Source organism: Ambystoma mexicanum, assembly GCF_040938575.1.
Source record: "Ambystoma mexicanum isolate Mex_15411 chromosome 12 unlocalized genomic scaffold, UKY_AmexF1_1 Mex_chr12_unloc.1, whole genome shotgun sequence".
Classification (NCBI taxonomy): domain Eukaryota; kingdom Metazoa; phylum Chordata; class Amphibia; order Caudata; family Ambystomatidae; genus Ambystoma; species Ambystoma mexicanum.
In genome coordinates, this window is record NW_027182322.1 from 12,175,529 (window position 1) to 12,193,684 (window position 18,156).

The 18,156-nt window shown below is 35.8% G+C and overlaps 20 non-coding genes across 20 annotated transcripts; all 20 read left to right on the plus strand.

The window, feature by feature from the left end:
* The first annotated feature begins 268 nt into the window (after positions 1-268).
* TRNAR-UCU (transfer RNA arginine (anticodon UCU)) lies at positions 269-358 on the plus strand. Its single transcript is given in 2 exon segments — positions 269-305; positions 323-358. It is a non-coding gene; the product is annotated as a tRNA-Arg (tRNA).
* A 677-nt stretch (positions 359-1,035) lies between these two features.
* Positions 1,036-1,125, plus strand: TRNAR-UCU (transfer RNA arginine (anticodon UCU)). The gene is given in 2 exon segments: positions 1,036-1,072; positions 1,090-1,125. It is a non-coding gene; the product is annotated as a tRNA-Arg (tRNA).
* A 676-nt stretch (positions 1,126-1,801) lies between these two features.
* On the plus strand, positions 1,802-1,891 carry TRNAR-UCU (transfer RNA arginine (anticodon UCU)). Its single transcript is given in 2 exon segments — positions 1,802-1,838; positions 1,856-1,891. It is a non-coding gene; the product is annotated as a tRNA-Arg (tRNA).
* Positions 1,892-3,333: 1,442 nt separating this feature from the next.
* TRNAR-UCU (transfer RNA arginine (anticodon UCU)) lies at positions 3,334-3,423 on the plus strand. Its single transcript is given in 2 exon segments — positions 3,334-3,370; positions 3,388-3,423. It is a non-coding gene; the product is annotated as a tRNA-Arg (tRNA).
* Positions 3,424-4,098: 675 nt separating this feature from the next.
* On the plus strand, positions 4,099-4,188 carry TRNAR-UCU (transfer RNA arginine (anticodon UCU)). The gene is given in 2 exon segments: positions 4,099-4,135; positions 4,153-4,188. It is a non-coding gene; the product is annotated as a tRNA-Arg (tRNA).
* A 676-nt stretch (positions 4,189-4,864) lies between these two features.
* TRNAR-UCU (transfer RNA arginine (anticodon UCU)) lies at positions 4,865-4,954 on the plus strand. The gene is given in 2 exon segments: positions 4,865-4,901; positions 4,919-4,954. It is a non-coding gene; the product is annotated as a tRNA-Arg (tRNA).
* A 676-nt stretch (positions 4,955-5,630) lies between these two features.
* Positions 5,631-5,720, plus strand: TRNAR-UCU (transfer RNA arginine (anticodon UCU)). The gene is given in 2 exon segments: positions 5,631-5,667; positions 5,685-5,720. It is a non-coding gene; the product is annotated as a tRNA-Arg (tRNA).
* Positions 5,721-6,395: 675 nt separating this feature from the next.
* On the plus strand, positions 6,396-6,485 carry TRNAR-UCU (transfer RNA arginine (anticodon UCU)). The gene is given in 2 exon segments: positions 6,396-6,432; positions 6,450-6,485. It is a non-coding gene; the product is annotated as a tRNA-Arg (tRNA).
* Positions 6,486-7,161: 676 nt separating this feature from the next.
* On the plus strand, positions 7,162-7,251 carry TRNAR-UCU (transfer RNA arginine (anticodon UCU)). The gene is given in 2 exon segments: positions 7,162-7,198; positions 7,216-7,251. It is a non-coding gene; the product is annotated as a tRNA-Arg (tRNA).
* Positions 7,252-7,927: 676 nt separating this feature from the next.
* TRNAR-UCU (transfer RNA arginine (anticodon UCU)) lies at positions 7,928-8,017 on the plus strand. Its single transcript is given in 2 exon segments — positions 7,928-7,964; positions 7,982-8,017. It is a non-coding gene; the product is annotated as a tRNA-Arg (tRNA).
* A 670-nt stretch (positions 8,018-8,687) lies between these two features.
* TRNAR-UCU (transfer RNA arginine (anticodon UCU)) lies at positions 8,688-8,777 on the plus strand. Its single transcript is given in 2 exon segments — positions 8,688-8,724; positions 8,742-8,777. It is a non-coding gene; the product is annotated as a tRNA-Arg (tRNA).
* Positions 8,778-9,735: 958 nt separating this feature from the next.
* On the plus strand, positions 9,736-9,825 carry TRNAR-UCU (transfer RNA arginine (anticodon UCU)). The gene is given in 2 exon segments: positions 9,736-9,772; positions 9,791-9,825. It is a non-coding gene; the product is annotated as a tRNA-Arg (tRNA).
* A 676-nt stretch (positions 9,826-10,501) lies between these two features.
* TRNAR-UCU (transfer RNA arginine (anticodon UCU)) lies at positions 10,502-10,591 on the plus strand. Its single transcript is given in 2 exon segments — positions 10,502-10,538; positions 10,556-10,591. It is a non-coding gene; the product is annotated as a tRNA-Arg (tRNA).
* Positions 10,592-11,267: 676 nt separating this feature from the next.
* Positions 11,268-11,357, plus strand: TRNAR-UCU (transfer RNA arginine (anticodon UCU)). The gene is given in 2 exon segments: positions 11,268-11,304; positions 11,322-11,357. It is a non-coding gene; the product is annotated as a tRNA-Arg (tRNA).
* A 676-nt stretch (positions 11,358-12,033) lies between these two features.
* TRNAR-UCU (transfer RNA arginine (anticodon UCU)) lies at positions 12,034-12,123 on the plus strand. Its single transcript is given in 2 exon segments — positions 12,034-12,070; positions 12,088-12,123. It is a non-coding gene; the product is annotated as a tRNA-Arg (tRNA).
* Positions 12,124-14,318: 2,195 nt separating this feature from the next.
* TRNAR-UCU (transfer RNA arginine (anticodon UCU)) lies at positions 14,319-14,408 on the plus strand. Its single transcript is given in 2 exon segments — positions 14,319-14,355; positions 14,373-14,408. It is a non-coding gene; the product is annotated as a tRNA-Arg (tRNA).
* Positions 14,409-15,084: 676 nt separating this feature from the next.
* Positions 15,085-15,174, plus strand: TRNAR-UCU (transfer RNA arginine (anticodon UCU)). Its single transcript is given in 2 exon segments — positions 15,085-15,121; positions 15,139-15,174. It is a non-coding gene; the product is annotated as a tRNA-Arg (tRNA).
* Positions 15,175-15,850: 676 nt separating this feature from the next.
* TRNAR-UCU (transfer RNA arginine (anticodon UCU)) lies at positions 15,851-15,940 on the plus strand. Its single transcript is given in 2 exon segments — positions 15,851-15,887; positions 15,905-15,940. It is a non-coding gene; the product is annotated as a tRNA-Arg (tRNA).
* A 676-nt stretch (positions 15,941-16,616) lies between these two features.
* On the plus strand, positions 16,617-16,706 carry TRNAR-UCU (transfer RNA arginine (anticodon UCU)). The gene is given in 2 exon segments: positions 16,617-16,653; positions 16,671-16,706. It is a non-coding gene; the product is annotated as a tRNA-Arg (tRNA).
* Positions 16,707-17,382: 676 nt separating this feature from the next.
* On the plus strand, positions 17,383-17,472 carry TRNAR-UCU (transfer RNA arginine (anticodon UCU)). Its single transcript is given in 2 exon segments — positions 17,383-17,419; positions 17,437-17,472. It is a non-coding gene; the product is annotated as a tRNA-Arg (tRNA).
* Positions 17,473-18,156: the final 684 nt, after the last annotated feature.

An 18,156-nucleotide genomic window follows, 5' to 3' on the forward strand; every position in this document is an offset into this window, starting at 1 on the left:
TTTTTTATTAAGGTATGGAATTGTTGTCCAAACGTATTCAGTTTGCAAGAAAATACAGTAATACCCTATTCTCCGAATTTATCCCTAAAGGAACAAAAGTGTAGTTCAAGGTTTCACCCAGAAGTGTGATTCTTCTACAGACATTTTATGTTTCAGAAAACAATTATTCTTTCTTGTATCCCAGAAGGCTTGATAATATGATGTGAAGTAAACACTGAATTGACAAAACTTTGATCATCCCTTAATGTACGCAAGTTGAATTTCATCTGGCTCTATGGCGCAATGGAAAGCGCGTTGGACTTCTAAGTGAATTGGCAAAGTCATTCAAAGGTTGTGGGTTCGAATCCCACCAGAGTCGCATTCTTTACTTTCTAATTCAAACAAGGAACATTATGCATGTGAGGAATGTTTATTTTTGGCCGATGCTTTAATCTTAGTATTTGACCCAAGTTGAACCTATGTATCTAATACAGCATGCAACTGAATCAAAAGCAGTCTGCCTTCCATTGCAACAGGAACATATTGCTCATAAGCAATACAACATCACTACCAGAAACTTGGCACTTTTCTAATGTATCCTTCCTTCAGAAACATTGTCTTTATAATAGCTGTAAATGAGATAGACCAAAAACACGACACCCTACACTCAGACATTTGTTTCTAGCGACATATAAAGTAAAATCTTCTTTCAAAGCTATTTATGGTATATTCTCTTTGTGTTTTTGTATTGTTAACCAATTGTATGTCTGCACTTTTTATCCAGCTCTTTTTTATTAAGGTATGGAATTGTTGTCCAAACCTATTCACTTGGCAAGAAAATACTGTAATACCCTATTCTCTGAATTTCTCCCCAAGCGAACAAAGGTGCAGTTCAAGGTTTCACACAGAAGTGTGATTCTTGTTACAGACATTTTATGTTTCAGAAAACAATCATTCTTTGATGTGTCCCAGAAGGCTTGATAATGTGATGTGAAGTAAACACCGGATTGACAAAACTTCGATCATCCCTTAATGTACGCAAGTTAATTTTCATCTGGCTCTGTGGCGCAATGGATAGCGCATTGGACTTCTAAGTGAATTGGCAAAGTCATTCAAAGGTTGTGGGTTCGAATCCCACCAGAGTCACATTTTTTACTTTCTTATTCAAACAAGGAACATTATGCATGTGAGGAATGTTTATTTTTGGCCGATGCTTTAATCTTAGTATTTGACCCAAGTTGAACCTATGTATCTAATACAGCATGCAACTGAATCAAAAGCAGTCTGCCTTCCATTGCAACAGGAACATATTGCTCATAAGGAATACAACATCACTGCCAGAAACTTTGCACTTTCCTAATGTATCCTTCCTTCAGAAACATTGTCTTTATAATAGCTGTAAATGAGATAGACCAAAAACACGACACCCTACACTCAGACATTTGTTTCTAGCGACATATAAAGTAAAATCTTCTTTCAAAGCTATTTATGGTATATTCTCTTTGTGTTTTTGTATTGTTAACCAATTGTATGGCTGCACTTTTTATCCAGTTCTTTTTTATTAAGGTATGGAATTGTTGTCCAAACGTATTCAGTTTGCAAGAAAATACAGTAATACCCTATTCTCCGAATCTATCCCTAAAGGAACAAAGGTGTAGTTCAAGGTTTCACCCAGAAGTGTGATTCTTCTGCAGACATTTTATGTTTCAGAAAACAATTATTCTTTCTTGTATCCCAGAAGGCTTGATAATATGATGTGAAGTAAACACTGGATTGACAAAACTTCGATCACCCCTTAATGTACGCAAGTTGATTTTCATCTGGCTCTGTGGCGCAATGGATAGCGCGTTGGACTTCTAAGTGAATTGGCAAAGTCATTCAAAGGTTGTGGGTTCGAATCCCACCAGAGTCGTATTTTTTACTTTCTTATTCAAACAAGGAACATTATGCATGTGAGGAATGTTTATTTTTGGCCGATGCTTTAATCTTAGTATTTGACCCAAGTTGAACCTATGTATCTAATACAGCATGCAACTGAATCAAAAGCAGTCTGCCTTCCATTGCAACAGGAACATATTGCTCATAAGGAATACAACATCACTGCCAGAAACTTTGCACTTTCCTAATGTATCCTTCCTTCAGAAACATTGTCTTTATAATAGCTGTAAATGAGATAGACCAAAAACACGACACCCTACACTCAGACATTTGTTTCTAGCGACATATAAAGTAAAATCTTCTTTCAAAGCTATTTATGGTATATTCTCTTTGTGTTTTTGTATTGTTAACCAATTGTATGGCTGCACTTTTTATCCAGTTCTTTTTTATTAAGGTATGGAATTGTTGTCCAAACGTATTCAGTTTGCAAGAAAATACAGTAATACCCTATTCTCCGAATTTATCCCTAAAGGAACAAAGGTGTAGTTCAAGGTTTCACCCAGAAGTGTGATTCTTCTAAAGACATTTTATGTTTCAGAAAACAATTATTCTTTCTTGTATCCCAGAAGGCTTGATAATATGATGTGAAGTAAACACTGGATTGACAAAACCTCGATCATCCCCTGATGTACGCAAGTTGATTGTCATCTGGCTCTGTGGCGCAATGGATAGCGCTTTGGACTTCTAAGTGAATTGGCAAAGTCATTCAAAGGTTGCGGGTTCGAATCCCACCAGAGTCACATTTTTTACTTTCTTATTCAAACAAGGAACATTATGCATGTGAGGAATGTTTATTTTTGGCCGATGCTTTAATCTTAGTATTTGACCCAAGTTGAACCTATGTATCTAATACAGCATGCAACTGAATCAAAAGCAGTCTGCCTTCCATTGCAACAGGAACATATTGCTCATAAGCAATACAACATCACTGCCAGAAACTTTGCACTTTCCTAACGTATCCTTCCTTCAGAAACATTGTCTTTATAATAGCTGTAAATGAGATAGACCAAAAACACGACACCCTACACTCAGACATTTGTTTCTAGCGACATATAAAGTAAAATCTTCTTTCAAAGCTATTTATGGTATATTCTCTTTGTGTTTTTGTATTGTTAACCAATTGTATGGCTGCACTTTTTATCCAGTTCTTTTTTATTAAGGTATGGAATTGTTGTCCAAACGTATTCAGTTTGCAAGAAAATACAGTAATACCCTATTCTCCGAATTTATCCCTAAAGGAACAAAGGTGTAGTTCAAGGTTTCACCCAGAAGTGTGATTCTTCTACAGACATTTTATGTTTCAGAAAACAATTATTCTTTCTTGTATCCCAGATGGCTTGATAATATGATGTGAAGTAAACACTGGATTGACAAAACTTCGATCATCCCTTAATGTACGCAAGTTGATTTTCAACTGGCTCTGTGGCGCAATGGATAGCGCGTTGGACTTCTAAGTGAATTGGCAAAGTCATTCAAAGGTTGTGGGTTCGAATCCCACCAGAGTCGTATTTTTTACTTTCTTATTCAAACAAGGAACATTATGCATGTGAGGAATGTTTATTTTTGGCCGATGCTTTAATCTTAGTATTTGACCCAAGTTGAACCTATGTATCTAATACAGCATGCAACTGAATCAAAAGCAGTCTGCCTTCCATTGCAACAGGAACATATTGCTCATAAGGAATACAACATCACTGCCAAAAACTTTGCACTTTCTAATGTATCCTTCCTTCAGAAACATTGTCTTTATAATAGCTGTAAATGAGATAGACCAAAAACACGACACCCTACACTCAGACATTTGTTTCTAGCGACATATAAAGTAAAATCTTCTTTCAAAGCTATTTATGGTATATTCTCTTTGTGTTTTTGTATTGTTAACCTATTGTATGGCTGCACTTTTTATCCAGTTCTTTTTTATTAAGGTATGGAATTGTTGTCCAAACGTATTCAGTTTGCAAGAAAATACAGTAATACCCTATTCTCCGAATTTATCCCTAAAGGAACAAAGGTGTAGTTCAAGGTTTCACCCAGAAGTGTGATTCTTCTACAGACATTTTATGTTTCAGAAAACAATTATTCTTTCTTGTATCCCAGAAGGCTTGATAATATGATGTGAAGTAAACACTGGATTGACAAAACTTCGATCATCCCTTAATGTACGCAAATTGATGTTAATCTGGCTCTGTGGCGCAATGGATAGCGCGTTGGACTTCTAAGTGAATTGGCAAAGTCATTCAAAGGTTGTGGGTTCGAATCCCACCAGAGTCGCATTTTTTACTTTCTTATTCAAACAAGGAACATTATGCATGTGAGGAATGTTTATTTTTGGCCGATGCTTTAATCTTAGTATTTGACCCAAGTTGAACCTATGTATCTAATACAGCATGCAACTGAATCAAAAGCAGTCTGCCTTCCATTGCAACAGGAACATATTGCTCATAAGCAATACAACATCACTGCCAGAAACTTTGCACTTTCCTAACGTATCCTTCCTTCAGAAACATTGTCTTTATAATAGCTGTAAATGAGATAGACCAAAAACACGACACCCTACACTCAGACATTTGTTTCTAGCGACATATAAAGTAAAATCTTCTTTCAAAGCTATTTATGGTATATTCTCTTTGTGTTTTTGTATTGTTAACCAATTGTATGGCTGCACTTTTTATCCAGTTCTTTTTTATTAAGGTATGGAATTGTTGTCCAAACGTATTCAGTTTGCAAGAAAATACAGTAATACCCTATTCTCCGAATTTATCCCTAAAGGAACAAAGGTGTAGTTCAAGGTTTCACCCAGAAGTGTGATTCTTCTACAGACATTTTATGTTTCAGAAAACAATTATTCTTTCTTGTATCCCAGAAGGCTTGATAATATGATGTGAAGTAAACACTGGATTGACAAAACTTCGATCATCCCTTAATGTACGCAAGTTGATTTTCAACTGGCTCTGTGGCGCAATGGATAGCGCGTTGGACTTCTAAGTGAATTGGCAAAGTCATTCAAAGGTTGTGGGTTCGAATCCCACCAGAGTCGTATTTTTTACTTTCTTATTCAAACAAGGAACATTATGCATGTGAGGAATGTTTATTTTTGGCCGATGCTTTAATCTTAGTATTTGACCCAAGTTGAACCTATGTATCTAATACAGCATGCAACTGAATCAAAAGCAGTCTGCCTTCCATTGCAACAGGAACATATTGCTCATAAGGAATACAACATCACTGCCAAAAACTTTGCACTTTCCTAATGTATCCTTCCTTCAGAAACATTGTCTTTATAATAGCTGTAAATGAGATAGACCAAAAACACGACACCCTACACTCAGACATTTGTTTCTAGCGACATATAAAGTAAAATCTTCTTTCAAAGCTATTTATGGTATATTCTCTTTGTGTTTTTGTATTGTTAACCAATTGTATGGCTGCACTTTTTATCCAGTTCTTTTTTATTAAGGTATGGAATTGTTGTCCAAACGTATTCAGTTTGCAAGAAAATACAGTAATACCCTATTCTCCGAATTTATCCCTAAAGGAACAAAAGTGTAGTTCAAGGTTTCACCCAGAAGTGTGATTCTTCTACAGACATTTTATGTTTCAGAAAACAATTATTCTTTCTTGTATCCCAGAAGGCTTGATAATATGATGTGAAGTAAACACTGGATTGACAAAACTTCGATCATCCCTTAATGTACGCAAGTTGATTTTCAACTGGCTCTGTGGCGCAATGGATAGCGCGTTGGACTTCTAAGTGAATTGGCAAAGTCATTCAAAGGTTGTGGGTTCGAATCCCACCAGAGTCGTATTTTTTACTTTCTTATTCAAACAAGGAACATTATGCATGTGAGGAATGTTTATTTTTGGCCGATGCTTTAATCTTAGTATTTGACCCAAGTTGAACCTATGTATCTAATACAGCATGCAACTGAATCAAAAGCAGTCTGCCTTCCATTGCAACAGGAACATATTGCTCATAAGGAATACAACATCACTGCCAAAAACTTTGCACTTTCTAATGTATCCTTCCTTCAGAAACATTGTCTTTATAATAGCTGTAAATGAGATAGACCAAAAACACGACACCCTACACTCAGACATTTGTTTCTAGCGACATATAAAGTAAAATCCTCTTTCAAAGCTATTTATGGTATATTCTCTTTGTGTTTTTGTATTGTTAACCAATTGTATGGCTGCACTTTTTATCCAGTTCTTTTTTATTAAGGTATGGAATTGTTGTCCAAACGTATTCAGTTTGCAAGAAAATACAGTAATACCCTATTCTCCGAATTTATCCCTAAAGGAACAAAGGTGTAGTTCAAGGTTTCACCCAGAAGTGTGATTCTTCTACAGACATTTTATGTTTCAGAAAACAATTATTCTTTCTTGTATCCCAGAAGGCTTGATAATATGATGTGAAGTAAACACTGGATTGACAAAACTTCGATCATCCCTTAATGTACGCAAGTTGATGTTCATCTGGCTCTGTGGCGCAATGGATAGCGCGTTGGACTTCTAAGTGAATTGGCAAAGTCATTCAAAGGTTGTGGGTTCGAATCCCACCAGAGTCGCATTTTTTACTTTCTTATTCAAACAAGGAACATTATGCATGTGAGGAATGTTTATTTTTGGCCGATGCTTTAATCTTAGTATTTGACCCAAGTTGAACCTATGTATCTAATACAGCATGCAACTGAATCAAAAGCAGTCTGCCTTCCATTGCAACAGGAACATATTGCTCATAAGCAATACAACATCACTGCCAGAAACTTTGCACTTTCCTAACGTATCCTTCCTTCAGAAACATTGTCTTTATAATAGCTGTAAATGAGATAGACCAAAAACACGACACCCTACACTCAGACATTTGTTTCTAGCGACATATAAAGTAAAATCTTCTTTCAAAGCTATTTATGGTATATTCTCTTTGTGTTTTTGTATTGTTAACCAATTGTATGGCTGCACTTTTTATCCAGTTCTATTTTATTAAGGTATGGAATTGTTGTCCAAACGTATTCAGTTTGCAAGAAAATACAGTAATACCCTATTCTCCGAATTTATCCCTAAAGGAACAAAGGTGTAGTTCAAGGTTTCACCCAGAAGTGTGATTCTTCTACAGACATTTTATGTTTCAGAAAACAATTATTCTTTCTTGTATCCCAGAAGGCTTGATAATATGATGTGAAGTAAACACTGGATTGACAAAACTTCGATCATCCCTTAATGTACGCAAGTTGATTTTCAACTGGCTCTGTGGCGCAATGGATAGCGCGTTGGACTTCTAAGTGAATTGGCAAAGTCATTCAAAGGTTGTGGGTTCGAATCCCACCAGAGTCGTATTTTTTACTTTCTTATTCAAACAAGGAACATTATGCATGTGAGGAATGTTTATTTTTGGCCGATGCTTTAATCTTAGTATTTGACCCAAGTTGAACCTATGTATCTAATACAGCATGCAACTGAATCAAAAGCAGTCTGCCTTCCATTGCAACAGGAACATATTGCTCATAAGCAATACAACATCACTGCCAGAAACTTTGCACTTTCCTAACGTATCCTTCCTTCAGAAACATTGTCTTTATAATAGCTGTAAATGAGATAGACCAAAAACACGACACCCTACACTCAGACATTTGTTTCTAGCGACATATAAAGTAAAATCTTCTTTCAAAGCTATTTATGGTATATTCTCTTTGTGTTTTTGTATTGTTAACCAATTGTATGTCTGCACTTTTTATCCAGTTCTTTTTTATTAAGGTATGGAATTGTTGTCCAAACGTATTCAGTTTGCAAGAAAATACAGTAATACCCTATTCTCCGAATTTATCCCTAAAGGAACAAAGGTGTAGTTCAAGGTTTCACCCAGAAGTGTGATTCTTCTACAGACATTTTATGTTTCAGAAAACAATTATTCTTTCTTGTATCCCAGAAGGCTTGATAATATGATGTGAAGTAAACACTGGATTGACAAAACTTCGATCATCCCTTAATGTACGCAAGTTGATTTTCAACTGGCTCTGTGGCGCAATGGATAGCGCGTTGGACTTCTAAGAGAATTGGCAAAGTCATTCAAAGGTTGTGGGTTCGAATCCCACCAGAGTCCTATTTTTTACTTTCTTATTCAAACAAGGAACATTATGCATGTGAGGAATGTTTATTTTTGGCCGATGCTTTAATCTTAGTATTTGACCCAAGTTGAACCTATGTATCTAATACAGCATGCAACTGAATCAAAAGCAGTCTGCCTTCCATTGCAACAGGAACATATTGCTCATAAGCAATACAACATCACTGCCAGAAACTTTGCACTTTCCTAACGTATCCTTCCTTCAGAAACATTGTCTTTATAATAGCTGTAAATGAGATAGACCAAAAACACGACACCCTACACTCAGACATTTGTTTCTAGCGACATATAAAGTAAAATCTTCTTTCAAAGCTATTTATGGTATATTCTCTTTGTGTGTTTGTATTGTTAACCAATTGTATGGCTGCACTTTTTATCCAGTTCTTTTTTATTAAGGTATGGAATTGTTGTCCAAACGTATTCAGTTTGCAAGAAAATACAGTAATACCCTATTCTCCGAATTTATCCCTAAAGGAACAAAGGTGTAGTTCAAGGTTTCACCCAGAAGTGTGATTCTTCTACAGACATTTTATGTTTCAGAAAACAATTATTCTTTCTTGTATCCCAGAAGGCTTGATAATATGATGTGAAGTAAACACTGGATTGACAAAACTTTGATCATTAGTACGCAAGTTGATATTTATCTGGCTCTGTGGCGCAATGGATAGCGCGTTGGACTTCTAAGTGAATTTGCAAAGTCATTCAAAGGTTGTGGGTTCGAATCCCACCAGAGTTGCATTTTTTACTTTCTTATTCAAACAAGGAACATTATGCATGTGAGGAATGTTTATTTTTGGCCGATGCTTTAATCTTAGTATTTGACCCAAGTTGAACCTATGTATCTAATACAGCATGCAACTGAATCAAAAGCAGTCTGCCTTCCATTGCAACAGGAACATATTGCTCATAAGCAATACAACATCACTGCCAGAAACTTTGCACTTTCCTAATGTATCCTTCCTTCAGAAACATTGTCTTTATAATAGCTGTAAATGAGATAGACCAAAAACACGACACCCTACACTCAGACATTTGTTTCTAGCGACATATAAAGTAAAATCTTCTTTCAAAGCTATTTATGGTATATTCTCTTTGTGTTTTTGTATTGTTAACCAATTGTATGGCTGCACTTTTTATCCAGTTCTTTTTTATTAAGGTATGGAATTGTTGTCCAAACGTATTCAGTTTGCAAGAAAATACAGTAATACCCTATTCTCCGAATTTATCCCTAAAGGAACAAAGGTGTAGTTCAAGGTTTCACCCAGAAGTGTGATTCTTCTACAGACATTTTATGTTTCAGAAAACAATTATTCTTTCTTGTATCCCAGAAGGCTTGATAATATGATGTGAAGTAAACACTGGATTGACTGGATTTGTGTTTTTGTATTGTTAACCAATTGTATGTCTGCACTTTTTATCCAGTTCTTTTTTATTAAGGTATGGAATTGTTGTCCAAACCTATTCACTTGGCAAGAAAATACTGTAATACCCTATTCTCTGAATTTCTCCCCAAGCGAACAAAGGTGCAGTTCAAGGTTTCACACAGAAGTGTGATTCTTGTTACAGACATTTTATGTTTCAGAAAACAATCATTCTTTGATGTGTCCCAGAAGGCTTGATAATGTGATGTGAAGTAAACACCGGATTGACAAAACTTCGATCACCCCTTAATGTACGCAAGTTAATTTTCATCTGGCTCTGTGGCGCAATGGATAGCGCGTTGGACTTCTAAGTGAATTGGCAAAATCATTCCAAGGTTGTGGGTTCGAATCCCACCAGAGTCGCATTTTTTACTTTCTAATTCAAACAAGGAACATTATGCATGTGAGGAATGTTTATTTTTGGCCGATGCTTTAATCTTAGTATTTGACCCAAGTTGAACCTATGTATCTAATACAGCATGCAACTGAATCAAAAGCAGTCTGCCTTCCATTGCAACAGGAACATATTGCTCATAAGCAATACAACATCACTGCCAGAAACTTTGCACTTTCCTAATGTATCCTTCCTTCAGAAACATTGTCTTTATAATAGCTGTAAATGAGATAGACCAAAAACACGACACCCTACACTCAGACATTTGTTTCTAGCGACATATAAAGTAAAATCTTCTTTCAAAGCTATTTATGGTATATTCTCTTTGTGTTTTTGTATTGTTAACCAATTGTATGGCTGCACTTTTTATCCAGTTCTTTTTTATTAAGGTATGGAATTGTTGTCCAAACGTATTCAGTTTGCAAGAAAATACAGTAATACCCTATTCTCCGAATTTATCCCTAAAGGAACAAAGGTGTAGTTCAAGGTTTCACCCAGAAGTGTGATTCTTCTACAGACATTTTATGTTTCAGAAAACAATTATTCTTTCTTGTATCCCAGAAGGCTTGATAATATGATGTGAAGTAAACACTGGATTGACAAAACCTCGATCATCCCCTGATGTACGCAAGTTGATTGTCATCTGGCTCTGTGGCGCAATGGATAGCGCGTTGGACTTCTAAGTGAATTGGCAAAGTCATTCAAAGGTTGTGGGTTCGAATCCCACCAGAGTCGTATTTTTTACTTTCTTATTCAAACAAGGAACATTATGCATGTGAGGAATGTTTATTTTTGGCCGATGCTTTAATCTTAGTATTTGACCCAAGTTGAACCTATGTATCTAATACAGCATGCAACTGAATCAAAAGCAGTCTGCCTTCCATTGCAACAGGAACATATTGCTCATAAGCAATACAACATCACTGTCAGAAACTTTGCACTTTCCTAATGTATCCTTCCTTCAGAAACATTGTCTTTATAATAGCTGTAAATGAGATAGACCAAAAACACGACACCCTACACTCAGACATTTGTTTCTAGCGACATATAAAGTAAAATCTTCTTTCAAAGCTATGTATGGTATATTCTCTTTGTGTTTTTGTATTGTTAACCAATTGTATGGCTGCACTTTTTATCCAGTTCTTTTTTATTAAGGTATGGAATTGTTGTCCAAACGTATTCAGTTTGCAAGAAAATACAGTAATACCCTATTCTCCGAATTTATCCCTAAAGGAACAAAAGTGTAGTTCAAGGTTTCACCCAGAAGTGTGATTCTTCTACAGACATTTTATGTTTCAGAAAACAATTATTCTTTCTTGTATCCCAGAAGGCTTGATAATATGATGTGAAGTAAACACTGGATTGACAAAACTTCGATCATCCCTTAATGTACGCAAGTTGATTTTCATCTGGCTCTGTGGCGCAATGGATAGCGTGTTGGACTTCTAAGAGAATTGGCAAAGTCATTCAAAGGTTGTGGGTTCGAATCCCACCAGAGTCGTATTTTTTACTTTCTTATTCAAACAAGGAACATTATGCATGTGAGGAATGTTTATTTTTGGCCGATGCTTTAATCTTAGTATTTGACCCAAGTTGAACCTATGTATCTAATACAACATGCAACTGAATCAAAAGCAGTCTGTCTTCCATTGCAACAGGAACATATTGCTCATAAGGAATACAACATCACTGCCAAAAACTTTGCACTTTCCTAATGTATCCTTCCTTCAGAAACATTGTCTTTATAATAGCTGTAAATGAGATAGACCAAAAACACGACACCCTACACTCAGACATTTGTTTCTAGCGACATATAAAGTAAAATCTTCTTTCAAAGCTATTTATGGTATATTCTCTTTGTGTTTTTGTATTGTTAACCAATTGTATGGCTGCACTTTTTATCCAGTTCTTTTTTATTAAGGTATGGAATTGTTGTCCAAACGTATTCAGTTTGCAAGAAAATACAGTAATACCCTATTCTCCGAATTTATCCCTAAAGGAACAAAGGTGTAGTTCAAGGTTTCAACCAGAAGTGTGATTCTTCTACAGACATTTTATGTTTCAGAAAACAATTATTCTTTCTTGTATCCCAGAAGGCTTGATAATATGATGTGAAGTAAACACTGGATTGACAAAACTTCGATCATCCCTTAATGTACGCAAGTTGGTTTTCGTCTGGCTCTGTGGTGCAATGGATAGCGCGTTGGACTTCTAAGTGAATTGGCAAAGTCATTCAAAGGTTGTGGGTTCGAATCCCACCAGAGTCGCATTTTTTACTTTCTAATTCAAACAAGGAACATTATGCATGTCAGGAATGTTTATTTTTGGCCGATGCTTTAATCTTAGTATTTGACCCAAGTTGAACCTATGTATCTAATACAGCATGCAACTGAATCAAAAGCAGTCTGCCTTCCATTGCAACAGGAACATATTGCTCATAAGCAATACAACATCACTGCCAGAAACTTTGCACTTTCCTAATGTATCCTTCCTTCAGAAACATTGTCTTTATAATAGCTGTAAATGAGATAGACCAAAAACACGACACCCTACACTCAGACATTTGTTTCTAGCGACATATAAAGTAAAATCTTCTTTCAAAGCTATCTTTGTGTTTTTGTATTGTTAACCAATTGTATGTCTGCACTTTTTATCCAGTTCTTTTTTATTAAGGTATGAAATTGTTGTCCAAACCAATTCACTTGGCAAGAAAATACTGTAATACCCTATTCTCTGAATTTCTCCCCAAGCGAACAAAGGTGCAGTTCAAGGTTTCACCCCGAACTGTGATTCTTGCTACAGACATTTAATGTTTCAGAAAACAATCATTCTTTCATGTATCCCAGAAGGCTTGATAATGTGATGTGAAGTAAACACTGGATTGACAAAACTTCGATCATCCCTTACTGTATGCAAGTGGATTTTCATCTGGCTCTGTGGCGCAATGGATAGCGCGTTGGACTTCTAAGTGAATTGGCAAAGTCATTCAAAGGTTGTGGGTTCGAATCCAACCAGAGTCGTATTTTTTACTTTCTTATTCAAATAAGGAACATTATGCATGTGAGGAATGTTTATTTTTGGCCGATGCTTTAATCTTAGTATTTCACCCAAGTTGAACCTATGTATCTAATACAGCATGCAACTGAATCAAAAGCAGTCTGCCTTCCATGGCAACAGGAACATATTGCTCATAAGCAATACAACATCACTGCCAGAAACTTTGCACTTTCCTAATGTATCCTTCCTTCAGAAACATTGTCTTTATAATAGCTGTAAATGAGATAGACCAAAAACACGACACCCTACACTCAGACATTTGTTTCTAGCGACATATAAAGTAAAATCTTCTTTCAAAGCTATTTATGGTATATTCTCTTTGTGTTTTTGTATTGTTAACCAATTGCATGTCTGCACTTTTTATCCAGTTCTTTTTTATTAAGGTATGGAAATGTTGTCCAAACGTATTCAGTTTGCAAGAAAATACAGTAATACCCTATTCTCCGAATTTATCCCTAAAGGAACAAAGGTGTAGTTCAAGGTTTCAGCCAGAAGTGTGATTCTTCTACAGACATTTTATGTTTCAGAAAACAATTATTCTTTCTTGTATCCCAGAAAGCTTGATAATATGATGTGAAGTAAACACTGGATTGACAAAACTTTGATCATCCCTTAATGTACGCAAGTTAATTTTCATCTGGATCTGTGGCGGAATGGATAGCGCGTTGGACTTCTAAGTGAATTGGCAAAGTCATTCAAAGGTTGTGGGTTCGAATCCCACCAGAGTCGCATTTTTTACTTTCTTATTCAAACAAGGAACATTATGCATGTGAGGAATGTTTATTTTTGGCCGATGCTTTAATCTTAGTATTTGACCCAAGTTGAACCTATGTATCTAATACAGCATGCAACTGAATCAAAAGCAGTCTGCCTTCCATTGCAACAGGAACATATTGCTCATAAGCAATACAACATCACTGCCAGAAACTTTGCACTTTCCTAACGTATCCTTCCTTCAGAAACATTGTCTTTATAATAGCTGTAAATGAGATAGACCAAAAACACGACACCCTACACTCAGACATTTGTTTCTAGCGACATATAAAGTAAAATCTTCTTTCAAAGCTATTTATGGTATATTCTCTTTGTGTTTTTGTATTGTTAACCAATTGTATGGCTGCACTTTTTATCCAGTTCTTTTTTATTAAGGTATGGAATTGTTGTCCAAACGTATTCAGTTTGCAAGAAAATACAGTAATACCCTATTCTCCGAATTTATCCCTAAAGGAACAAAGGTGTAGTTCAAGGTTTCACCCAGAAGTGTGATTCTTCTACAGACATTTTATGTTTCAGAAAACAATTATTCTTTCTTGTATCCCAGAAGGCTTGATAATATGATGTGAAGTAAACACTGGATTGACAAAACTTCGATCATCCCTTAATGTACGCAAGTTAATTTTCAACTGGCTCTGTGGCGCAATGGATAGCGCGTTGGACTTCTAAGTGAATTGGCAAAGTCATTCAAAGGTTGTGGGTTCGAATCCCACCAGAGTTGTATTTTTTACTTTCTTATTCAAACAAGGAACATTATGCATGTGAGGAATGTTTATTTTTGGCCGATGCTTTAATCTTAGTATTTGACCCAAGTTGAACCTATGTATCTAATACAGCATACAACTGAATCAAAAGCAGTCTGCCTTCCATTGCAACAGGAACATATTGCTCATAAGCAATACAACATCACTGCCAGAAACTTTGCACTTTCCTAATGTATCCTTCCTTCAGAAACATTGTCTTTATAATAGCTGTAAATGAGATAGACCAAAAACACGACACCCTACACTCAGACATTTGTTTCTAGCGACATATAAAGTAAAATCTTCTTTCAAAGCTATGTATGGTATATTCTCTTTGTGTTTTTGTATTGTTAACCAATTGTATGGCTGCACTTTTTATCCAGTTCTTTTTTATTAAGGTATGGAATTGTTGTCCAAACGTATTCAGTTTGCAAGAAAATACAGTAATACCCTATTCTCCGAATTTATCCCTAAAGGAACAAAAGTGTAGTTCAAGGTTTCACCCAGAAGTGTGATTCTTCTACAGACATTTTATGTTTCAGAAAACAATTATTCTTTCTTGTATCCCAGAAGGCTTGATAATATGATGTGAAGTAAACACTGGATTGACAAAACTTCGATCATCCCTTAATGTACGCAAGTTGATTTTCATCTGGCTCTGTGGCGCAATGGATAGCGTGTTGGACTTCTAAGAGAATTGGCAAAGTCATTCAAAGGTTGTGGGTTCGAATCCCACCAGAGTCGTATTTTTTACTTTCTTATTCAAACAAGGAACATTATGCATGTGAGGAATGTTTATTTTTGGCCGATGCTTTAATCTTAGTATTTGACCCAAGTTGAACCTATGTATCTAATACAACATGCAACTGAATCAAAAGCAGTCTGCCTTCCATTGCAACAGGAACATATTGCTCATAAGGAATACAACATCACTGCCAAAAACTTTGCACTTTCCTAATGTATCCTTCCTTCAGAAACATTGTCTTTATAATAGCTGTAAATGAGATAGACCAAAAACACGACACCCTACACTCAGACATTTGTTTCTAGCGACATATAAAGTAAAATCTTCTTTCAAAGCTATTTATGGTATATTCTCTTTGTGTTTTTGTATTGTTAACCAATTGTATGGCTGCACTTTTTATCCAGTTCTTTTTTATTAAGGTATGGAATTGTTGTCCAAACGTATTCAGTTTGCAAGAAAATACAGTAATACCCTATTCTCCGAATTTATCCCTAAAGGAACAAAGGTGTAGTTCAAGATTTCACCCAGAAGTGTGATTCTTCTACAGACATTTTATGTTTCAGAAAACAATTATTCTTTCTTGTATCCCAGAAGGCTTGATAATATGATGTGAAGTAAACACTGGATTGACAAAACTTCGATCATCCCTTAATGTACGCAAGTTGATTTTCGTCTGGCTCTGTGGTGCAATGGATAGCGCGTTGGACTTCTAAGTGAATTGGCAAAGTCATTCAAAGGTTGTGGGTTCGAATCCCACCAGAGTCGCATTTTTTACTTTCTAATTCAAACAAGGAACATTATGCATGTGAGGAATGTTTATTTTTGGCCGATGCTTTAATCTTAGTATTTGACCCAAGTTGAACCTATGTATCTAATACAGCATGCAACTGAATCAAAAGCAGTCTGCCTTCCATTGCAACAGGAACATATTGCTCATAAGCAATACAACATCACTGCCAGAAACTTTGCACTTTCCTAATGTATCCTTCCTTCAGAAACATTGTCTTTATAATAGCTGTAAATGAGATAGACCAAAAACACGACACCCTACACTCAGACATTTGTTTCTAGCGACATATAAAGTAAAATCTTCTTTCAAAGCTATGTATGGTATATTCTCTTTGTGTTTTTGTATTGTTAACCAATTGTATGGCTGCACTTTTTATCCAGTTCTTTTTTATTAAGGTATGGAATTGTTGTCCAAACGTATTCAGTTTGCAAGAAAATACAGTAATACCCTATTCTCCGAATTTATCCCTAAAGGAACAAAAGTGTAGTTCAAGGTTTCACCCAGAAGTGTGATTCTTCTACAGACATTTTATGTTTCAGAAAACAATTATTCTTTCTTGTATCCCAGAAGGCTTGATAATATGATGTGAAGTAAACACTGGATTGACAAAACTTCGATCATCCCTTAATGTACGCAAGTTGATTTTCATCTGGCTCTGTGGCGCAATGGATAGCGTGTTGGACTTCTAAGAGAATTGGCAAAGTCATTCAAAGGTTGTGGGTTCGAATCCCACCAGAGTCGTATTTTTTACTTTCTTATTCAAACAAGGAACATTATGCATGTGAGGAATGTTTATTTTTGGCCGATGCTTTAATCTTAGTATTTGACCCAAGTTGAACCTATGTATCTAATACAACATGCAACTGAATCAAAAGCAGTCTGCCTTCCATTGCAACAGGAACATATTGCTCATAAGGAATACAACATCACTGCCAAAAACTTTGCACTTTCCTAATGTATCCTTCCTTCAGAAACATTGTCTTTATAATAGCTGTAAATGAGATAGACCAAAAACACGACACCCTACACTCAGACATTTGTTTCTAGCGACATATAAAGTAAAATCTTCTTTCAAAGCTATTTATGGTATATTCTCTTTGTGTTTTTGTATTGTTAACCAATTGTATGGCTGCACTTTTTATCCAGTTCTTTTTTATTAAGGTATGGAATTGTTGTCCAAACGTATTCAGTTTGCAAGAAAATACAGTAATACCCTATTCTCCGAATTTATCCCTAAAGGAACAAAGGTGTAGTTCAAGATTTCACCCAGAAGTGTGATTCTTCTACAGACATTTTATGTTTCAGAAAACAATTATTCTTTCTTGTATCCCAGAAGGCTTGATAATATGATGTGAAGTAAACACTGGATTGACAAAACTTCGATCATCCCTTAATGTACGCAAGTTGATTTTCGTCTGGCTCTGTGGTGCAATGGATAGCGCGTTGGACTTCTAAGTGAATTGGCAAAGTCATTCAAAGGTTGTGGGTTCGAATCCCACCAGAGTCGCATTTTTTACTTTCTAATTCAAACAAGGAACATTATGCATGTCAGGAATGTTTATTTTTGGCCGATGCTTTAATCTTAGTATTTGACCCAAGTTGAACCTATGTATCTAATACAGCATGCAACTGAATCAAAAGCAGTCTGCCTTCCATTGCAACAGGAACATATTGCTCATAAGCAATACAACATCACTGCCAGAAACTTTGCACTTTCCTAATGTATCCTTCCTTCAGAAACATTGTCTTTATAATAGCTGTAAATGAGATAGACCAAAAACACGACACCCTACACTCAGACATTTGTTTCTAGCGACATATAAAGTAAAATCTTCTTTCAAAGCTATCTTTGTGTTTTTGTATTGTTAACCAATTGTATGTCTGCACTTTTTATCCAGTTCTTTTTTATTAAGGTATGAAATTGTTGTCCAAACCAATTCACTTGGCAAGAAAATACTGTAATACCCTATTCTCTGAATTTCTCCCCAAGCGAACAAAGGTGCAGTTCAAGGTTTCACCCCGAACTGTGATTCTTGCTACAGACATTTAATGTTTCAGAAAACAATCATTCTTTCATGTATCCCAGAAGGCTTGATAATGTGATGTGAAGTAAACACTGGATTGACAAAACTTCGATCATCCCTTACTGTATGCAAGTGGATTTTCATCTGGCTCTGTGGCGCAATGGATA